Genomic DNA, 7,364 nt, shown 5'->3' with positions numbered 1-7,364 from the left:
CCTCTGTTGTGAAGTTGCATTTACTTAAAAGTGGATAATTGGGACGCCTGGTGGCTCAGCGGCTGAGCGGCTGCCCTCGGCTCAGGTCGTGACCTCGGGGTCCTGCATCCCTGCATCAGGCTCCGCGCGGGGAGCCTGCTTCTCCCGCTGCCTGTGTCTCTGCCTCTCTGTGTCTCTCATGAATAAATAACTGAATTCTTTAAAGAAAAAAAAGCGGATAATTGTTTCATCCACTAAACCAGACACGTGTAGAGTTCAGTGGGTTGCAATTCATTGGCAGGGAACAAGTAAAGGAGGGCTGCCTGCCTGTGGAAGCTCTGGCCCTAAGGGCCTAACATATTCAATCCCTATGGGATGGTTCACCTGATGAACACACCTGAAGAGAATGCTGGTGTTAGTCGAATTTAAATATTTCTATCTTTTTTTTTTTTTAATTTTTTTATCTATTTATGGTAGTCACACAGAGAGAGAGAGAGAGGCAGAGACACAGGCAGAGACACAGGCAGAGGGAGAAGCAGGCTCCATGCACCGGGAGCCCGACGTGGGATTCAATCCCAGGTCTCCAGGATCGCGCCCTGGGCCAAAGACAGGCGCCAAACCGCTGCACCACCCAGGGATCCCCGAATTTAAATATTTCTAAACCTGACTTTCTTAGACTCTAAAATAAAACGTGAGTTGTTACGTCTTCTTACTCCACGAAGCATCATCCCAATGCCCTCGGGATGCCTTCTCTGAGGTCGCACACAGTTTTGGCAAGCTGTGGTCTAGGGCTGGGTTGTAAAGTACACGTGGGCTTCAGGGTGAAAGTATGTAAAATACCTGGTGCATGACCTTTATGTTGCCTGTAGACTGAAATGACAATATTTTACATATACTGAGTCACATAAAATATGTGATTTCAGTTCATTGCACCTATGTTTAAAATACAACTACCAGGGCAGCCCCAGTAGCACAGTGGTTTAGCACCGCCTGGGCCCGGGGCGTGATCCTGGAGACTTGGGATCGAGTTCCACGTCAGGCTCCCTGCGTGGAGCCCGCTTCTCCCTCTGCCTATGTCTCTGCCTCTCTCTCTCTCTCTCTCTCTCTCTCTGTCTCTCTGATAAATAAATAAAATTAAAAAAATAAAATACGGCTACCAGAATGTTTTAATTACACTGTATATGATACTCCTGTGGGACAGCACTGCTCTAGGTACTTAGCATGGAAAATAACCTCGCCGTGAGTAGGGGAAAGATTAGTGACTTTACAAGTTGTGACATCAATGAGAGAAAACCCTTGCGTTCCTACTAAGTGAGAAGAGGACAGCTGCCTCTTTGCACTTGTTCAGAGGTTTTTCATCTTACCATCCACCGAGGTTTGTCTTTGGCCTTCACACTTCTACGCCATTTCCCTGGCAATGTGCCTTCGCTGTGTTTGAACACACATCTCAAAAGCCTCTTCCTTTTGTTGGGGGCCAATAACTTTATAACATTTTAGGCCAGAGCCCATGAAAAGGATGAGAACTTCGTCAGGTGTCGTCTCTCCTGAACTGCGCTCACCGGGAATAAGGGGGAGCAAGGTAGACTTGGTGTTTGTCCTTGCGGTTAGTCTAATAGGGTGGGATGACACCCTCCCCCAAAATACAGTGTGTGAAGTGAGGTGCAGGACACAGCAGAGGCTGCACCTGAGCATAACAGGCAGGTCCCCCTCGGGGACCACGAGGCCTCTGGGAGGGTAAGGAGGGTGAGTCCACTCTAGGGAGCTTGGAGCTGGAAGCGGGTTCAAAAGATCACAGCAGAGCCGTGGGGTTTTTTTTTGTTTTTTTGTTTTTTTTTTTTTTTTTTATGTAGGACAGATGCTCCCCTGGCAGTTGCAGTCCAGAGAGAATCCCTCTCAGGAGAGGTTTTCTGCTCCAGTGCTGCGCCAGTTTTCACAGAGCCTATGCAACAGGCACCGAAGGGTCAGTAGGATCTGAAACGCATCTTGCTTCGTCTCCCGTAAGAAGTGTCATCTAGTCGGCTGTGTACGGGAAACCGCTTTAGTTACTTGCACTATTTGTTAACGTATTTGCTCCCCGTAACCGTGTAATGTTGGGCATAAGCATCTACTTACAACGCAAGATCTGACAGCCCAGCTTGCCTGTCCGTACCCAATTCCGCTGCTTGAACATCCAAATTAATCTTTCCCTTCCTTCAGAAACCCCAATCACAATTCTAGCTAGAAGGTACAGGCTAGAAGAGGGCCCCACTCTGAGTCCCCTAAGAAACGGATTTAGATGGCTCATCAGCCCCAGGGGCCTGATCCCAGGACTTTAGGTCACCACAGGGGACCCACCCATTCCTTTTGGGTGCAATACCTCCTCTGTCTCCTGCATCTGACCTCCACACCCTTTCTACCTGGGGGAGGGAGGTTACCGGATTAGACTAATTGCAGGGAGGGTAGGGCCCCAGGTCTGTTGCCCCCCCATCGCCGTCCAAGGGCACCATAGATGTGCCTGGATGTGTAGAGCAAGAGGGCGGGAGGGACGCAGATGGATCAGGCTGTTGAGATCCCTGAGCTCATCCCAGCTCAACGGGGGAAGACAGGAACAGATCTGTGGTTCACACCACAGGAGCCCACCTGTACCTGTGCCAGCCTCAGGGTGGAGACAGTCCAAGTGGCTTGACTTGTCCAGGGGCAGAAGGAGGTTTGGGTGTAGTGCTGCTGGGCTGGGCTCCCGTGAATCATCAGCACAGGAGTTATTGCCCTCCATCGGAGGGGCTGTCCCCAAAGATGGACTTCCTGCCAGGGATCCCTGCCCATCACCATTCCTTCCTAGGCACGGGCCACCCTAGCCCCACCTGGTTAGGGGGGACACCTCACTAAACTCCTGAACCCGGTGGCTGGACCCTAGACTACGTGCTGCCGGTGTCCAGCATTCGGGTGGCAGGAGTACGAGAGCATCTCTGACAATTCAGGTGCCAGATCGGTGGCGGGCAGGACAGACGGCACTGCCTCACGCTGCTTGTGCTCCATAGGAGGGCAAGCTCTACAAAACATGCAAACCAGTAAGATAATTGCAGGTTTTATCATTGCCGTGATGGGAAGAAAAAAAAAAGTGGAAGAGAACGAATGGGTCACTGATTTACTGGGTGACAGGAGGACGGCACCCTGTAAGTAATTAAAGGAGGTGGCCAAGGCGGCACCCCAGGGAGGAGTGTTCCGGGAAGAAGGGGCGGTGACTGTAAAGACTCCAGACGGGCAGGGGATTGGCGCAAAGGACGGAGAGCCAAGGCGGGTGTGCATCGTGAACGTGGGCAGGCGTCGGGTGGGAGCAGCGAGCAAGGCCAGATCATAGGGGGTCATGCAGGGTGTGGCTGGGGTTCAGATGCATTCCGGTTGCCACGGGAGCCGCTTCAGGGTGATCTTTGGGAAGAGAGGACTGCATGCTGACAGATGACCTGGCTGCGGCGAGAGGTCAAGAGGCTGGCCTGCGGGCCGCAGAGCTCTGCCGGACGGGTGGCCGCCGGGGCCGGGCCAGCGGAGCGGGGAGGGGAGGCCTCCGGAGAGTCGGGCTGGAGGACGGGGCTGATGGTCGCGGTGTACAGGAGCTGTCAAGGCTCACGGGGACTGAGGCTGACTCCAGGCTTTCTGGTGTGATCGTCCGAGGGGCAGCAGCGGCTGGTCCCCTGGGGGCAAAACCCGTAGCCCCCCGGCGCACGTGTGCATGCAGGCAGCACCACTTGTGATCGCCGGAGGTGGGAACAGCCCCGAGTCCGTGGAGGGATGAGTGGATAAACACAGGGTGGTCGGGCCCCACGACGGGTGGAATTAATTATTCGGCCATTATGCTGAGCGAAGAGAGGCCAGACGCACAAGGTCACGCGTGTACAATTCTGCAAAATGTCCGGAAGGGGCAAATCCATAGAGACGGGAAGCAGATTAGCGGCGCCGGGGAACAAGGGGAGGAGCTGCTCGGTGGGCATAGGGCTGCTTCTTGGGGTGACAAAAAATGTGTTATATTTAGAGGTGATGTGTGCACAGCACTGTGGCTGCACTAAAGGCCACGGGAGGCTTCACTTCAAATCGGTTCACCTTAGGGGTGCCTGGCTGGCTCGGTCGGTAGAGCGTGAGGCTCTTGATCTCAAGGTTGTAAGTTCAGGCCCCGCAAAATAACATAATAATAAAAAATGTAATAATAATAAATAAAATGGTTAATTTTATGTTGTGTGAATTTCACCTTAATTAACAAAAATTCTTGTAGGGGAACCTGATTTCGCTGGGTTGGATTTGAGACGCCCAGACGTGCAAGTGGGGCTCTCAGGCAGGTGGTTGCGTGTGTGAATAGGACAAGTAACAGAGAGTGACCGGTTTTACCTGCTCCTGTGGGAACAGCTGTTTCCTGCCCTCCTCAGCCCACTGTCTGCGTTGGTGGGGCCACAGGGGGTGTGGGGTCCGCCCTGCCGGGTCAGGACAGTAGAGGCCGCAGAGCCTCACCAGCCCCACCCGTCTGCCCGCCGGGGACCCTCGCCCCGTGGTCTCCAGCTTGCGGTTGAGAACCTGTCTAGAAGTTCTGGAATCCTCCCCGCATTAGTGGGAAGAGAGAAGAAGCATAGTCCCCATTTACACTATGTCATCTTCCATCTGGGACCTGCCCCTGCCGGGCGTGGGGCTGCAGGACCCCGTCCTCCACCCGAGCTCCAGTTCTCTGTTGCGGGTCTGGTTTTATTCACGCAAGACCTCCGTGTCCCTGGCGCTTGCACCTCCACGTGCTGCCGGCATCCTCACGGCGAGGCAAGCCCAGGAGCCCCCCGCTCGGCCTCCCTATGTTTTGTGGATCAAGTGTCACCTGGAGGTGCTCTGTGGCTGGCCCCTGGGGGTTGGCGGTGATTAGGGATCCCTGCTATGGGATGTGGTCACTAGGTGGTGCTGTCCTCATGCCACCTGGGTCCCCCACCCCACCGCGCACCCTGCTGCTCCCTCTTCGGGGTGCTCCTCCACGAGACACTTTCAACCAAGCCAAGGTTACCACAAATACTGCTTTCTTGACCTCCGAAGTGTGGGAAAATTGTCAGCCGGGGTCCACCTGACCATTGCCATGGTGACTGAGAAATGGTTTTTGCCCTTCTGAGCTCATGACCCTTTGGGAACGGGCTGGGGGGAGGGCCTTCCCCAGCTCTCAGGATTTCTGTCCCTTTCAGCAGGGGCTTCTCGAGTTCCCAATCACCATCAGTACGCGCCACTGGCCTCCGCTCTGACCTAGAACGATGGCATTTCTTTGAGTTTTTGATATCTAGAACTTTCCACACACCAGGCATGGTGAGAAGTGCTTTCCCAGCGTGATTCAGGTGCCACAGTCAACCCCACTGGAGTTGGGAAGGGAGAGGGAAGAAAGCCAAGGCTTAGGAGTTTAAATATCCTGCCCAAGGGGACCGCCGACGTGCAGCAGGATGGCGACTCCGGACTCCGAGCCTGCATCAAGTCTGGCCTCCGATCCGAGCTCTTGCCCGCTCCCCATAGGCGGCCACAGCCTCGTCCTTCTCCTCCCCGGGGAGGAGGTTTGGGTTCTGGTCGCCGTTCCACCATCGCTTAGCTGCGTGACCTTGGGAACTGACCCTTGTCTGTTGGCATGATGATCCCACGGTCCTTCCTGCTCCGTCCACGGAGCCTTGAACTTCTCTTCTTTCTCGACTAGCCTCTGCCACGGCGGGAACCAGGCACCCAGCCGATGTTTACTCGTTCCCCCAACCCACCCGTATGGAGCCTCACGGCGGAGAACAGGAGAGACGAGAATTCTCGTCCCCTGGAGGCTGCAGGCTCATTGCGGGGAGGCCGGCGAGACCCCAGCCCGTAGCTGGAAGTTATCATACCTTAGGAAGCAGGGGGCCCAACAGAGAAGAGAGAAGCAGGGTAAAGGGGAGGGAGCACCCGGGTGGGGAGCCCATGATTTTAAGTAGAATGTCCTGCAAGGGCCTCTCTGGAAAGATGGCTCCTGAGTGGAGTCCTGAAGGAGGCAAAGGGAAGAGCATTTCAGGCTGAAGGAATCACAAGTGCAAAGGTCCTGGGGCTGGAGTGTGCCTGGGGCTTTCAAAGGCTTTGAAGCAGCCCCTGTGTGTGGGGCAGATAAATGGATATGATCTCAGCAAGTATGAGATAAGAAAGACTCTGTGGGTCTTGGTGAGGACATGAGGACATGTAGACAGAAGGGAATGACATGCCCTGGCTCATCCGGGAACAGTATGGCCCTGCCTGCCCCTGTGGGGGGTCGGGGGTGGTGGCAGGCGGCTGGGAGGTCGTTGGAGAGGGTGAGACACACTGGTGCGAGGGGTAGGAGGGACCGGATTCTGGTTAGGTCTAAACACAGAAGACCAAGACTTTTGTCTCACCCCAAATAGTAGTTATCGAATGTTGACTTTAGGGGGATCCACCAGAATTGCTTAGCTCTCCCCGCAGTTGATGGCGAGAACCAGCGAAGGGCTCCAGGTTCATCCCGGCCTTCCTGGGATCTTTCCGAGGGATTTACCATAAGCGAGGCAGAGCGCTCACGGAGAAGATTCCCTGCACCCCGTGATTCTCCGTCATCCTCTCGGTCACCGCCTCCGGAGGTTTCCCAAGGTGCTGACAAAAGCCAACCGTCTCCGCATGTGTCCTCCCTGCCACGAGAAGGTGTTGGCGCCCCGGAGATCCGCAGAGACCCAAGGCGGGCGCGGGCACGGGCGCGGGCAGGGCCCAGAAAGACGGACCTGCCAAACCTGCTCCTCTCTCGGCTGCTGAGCCAGAGGGAGTCTCAGGTCAGCCAAGCTCCTCCGCGACAAGGAAGGCCAAGGGCATGGAGACGTCCCCGGGAGAGCAGGTCAGCGCCGGGGGAGGGAGGAAGGCCGGGATGGAGCCCGGGAGCCGTCCTCGGGGGATGAGAGGCTGCGGCCTGGGAAGGAGCCAGCCGAGGGGCCTGCTTTATGGAGGCAGAGGAGCCAGCTCCTCCCGTTGGGCTCGGTTAGGGGACGGGTTAGAGGAGGCGAAGGCTCTCTGGCTGCTGAGTGTCACCCTGGGCGGGCCGGTGTGATGGATGAAAGAACACTCTCGCCTTACCTCTATGTGGTGGCCCCAGATGCAAGCAGGGAAAGGGGGTTCCTAAGCCCAGCTGCCTCTACCTACTGGTGGTCAGGACACAGAGACATTTAGGGGGGAGCAGAGGTGAGGGCCCTTAGCTGAGGGGTGCAGGAAAGCGCCTGCTTTGCTTGGTGACCACCCGCCTCACCTGTCGTGTTTATTAGATTTTTACTGATTTTCCTAAGCCTTCCTAAGCTCATTCCCTCCCGTTCTGGAGTCCTGTGCGTTGCACAGGTGCGTGTGGGCACGTGTGCGTGTCTGTGTATGTGTGTGCTCGAGGGTGTATACGCTTTCTC

This window comes from Vulpes vulpes, chromosome 2 (assembly GCF_048418805.1).
Source record: "Vulpes vulpes isolate BD-2025 chromosome 2, VulVul3, whole genome shotgun sequence".
Classification (NCBI taxonomy): Eukaryota; Metazoa; Chordata; class Mammalia; order Carnivora; family Canidae; genus Vulpes; species Vulpes vulpes.
This window is presented reverse-complemented; position numbering follows the sequence as displayed.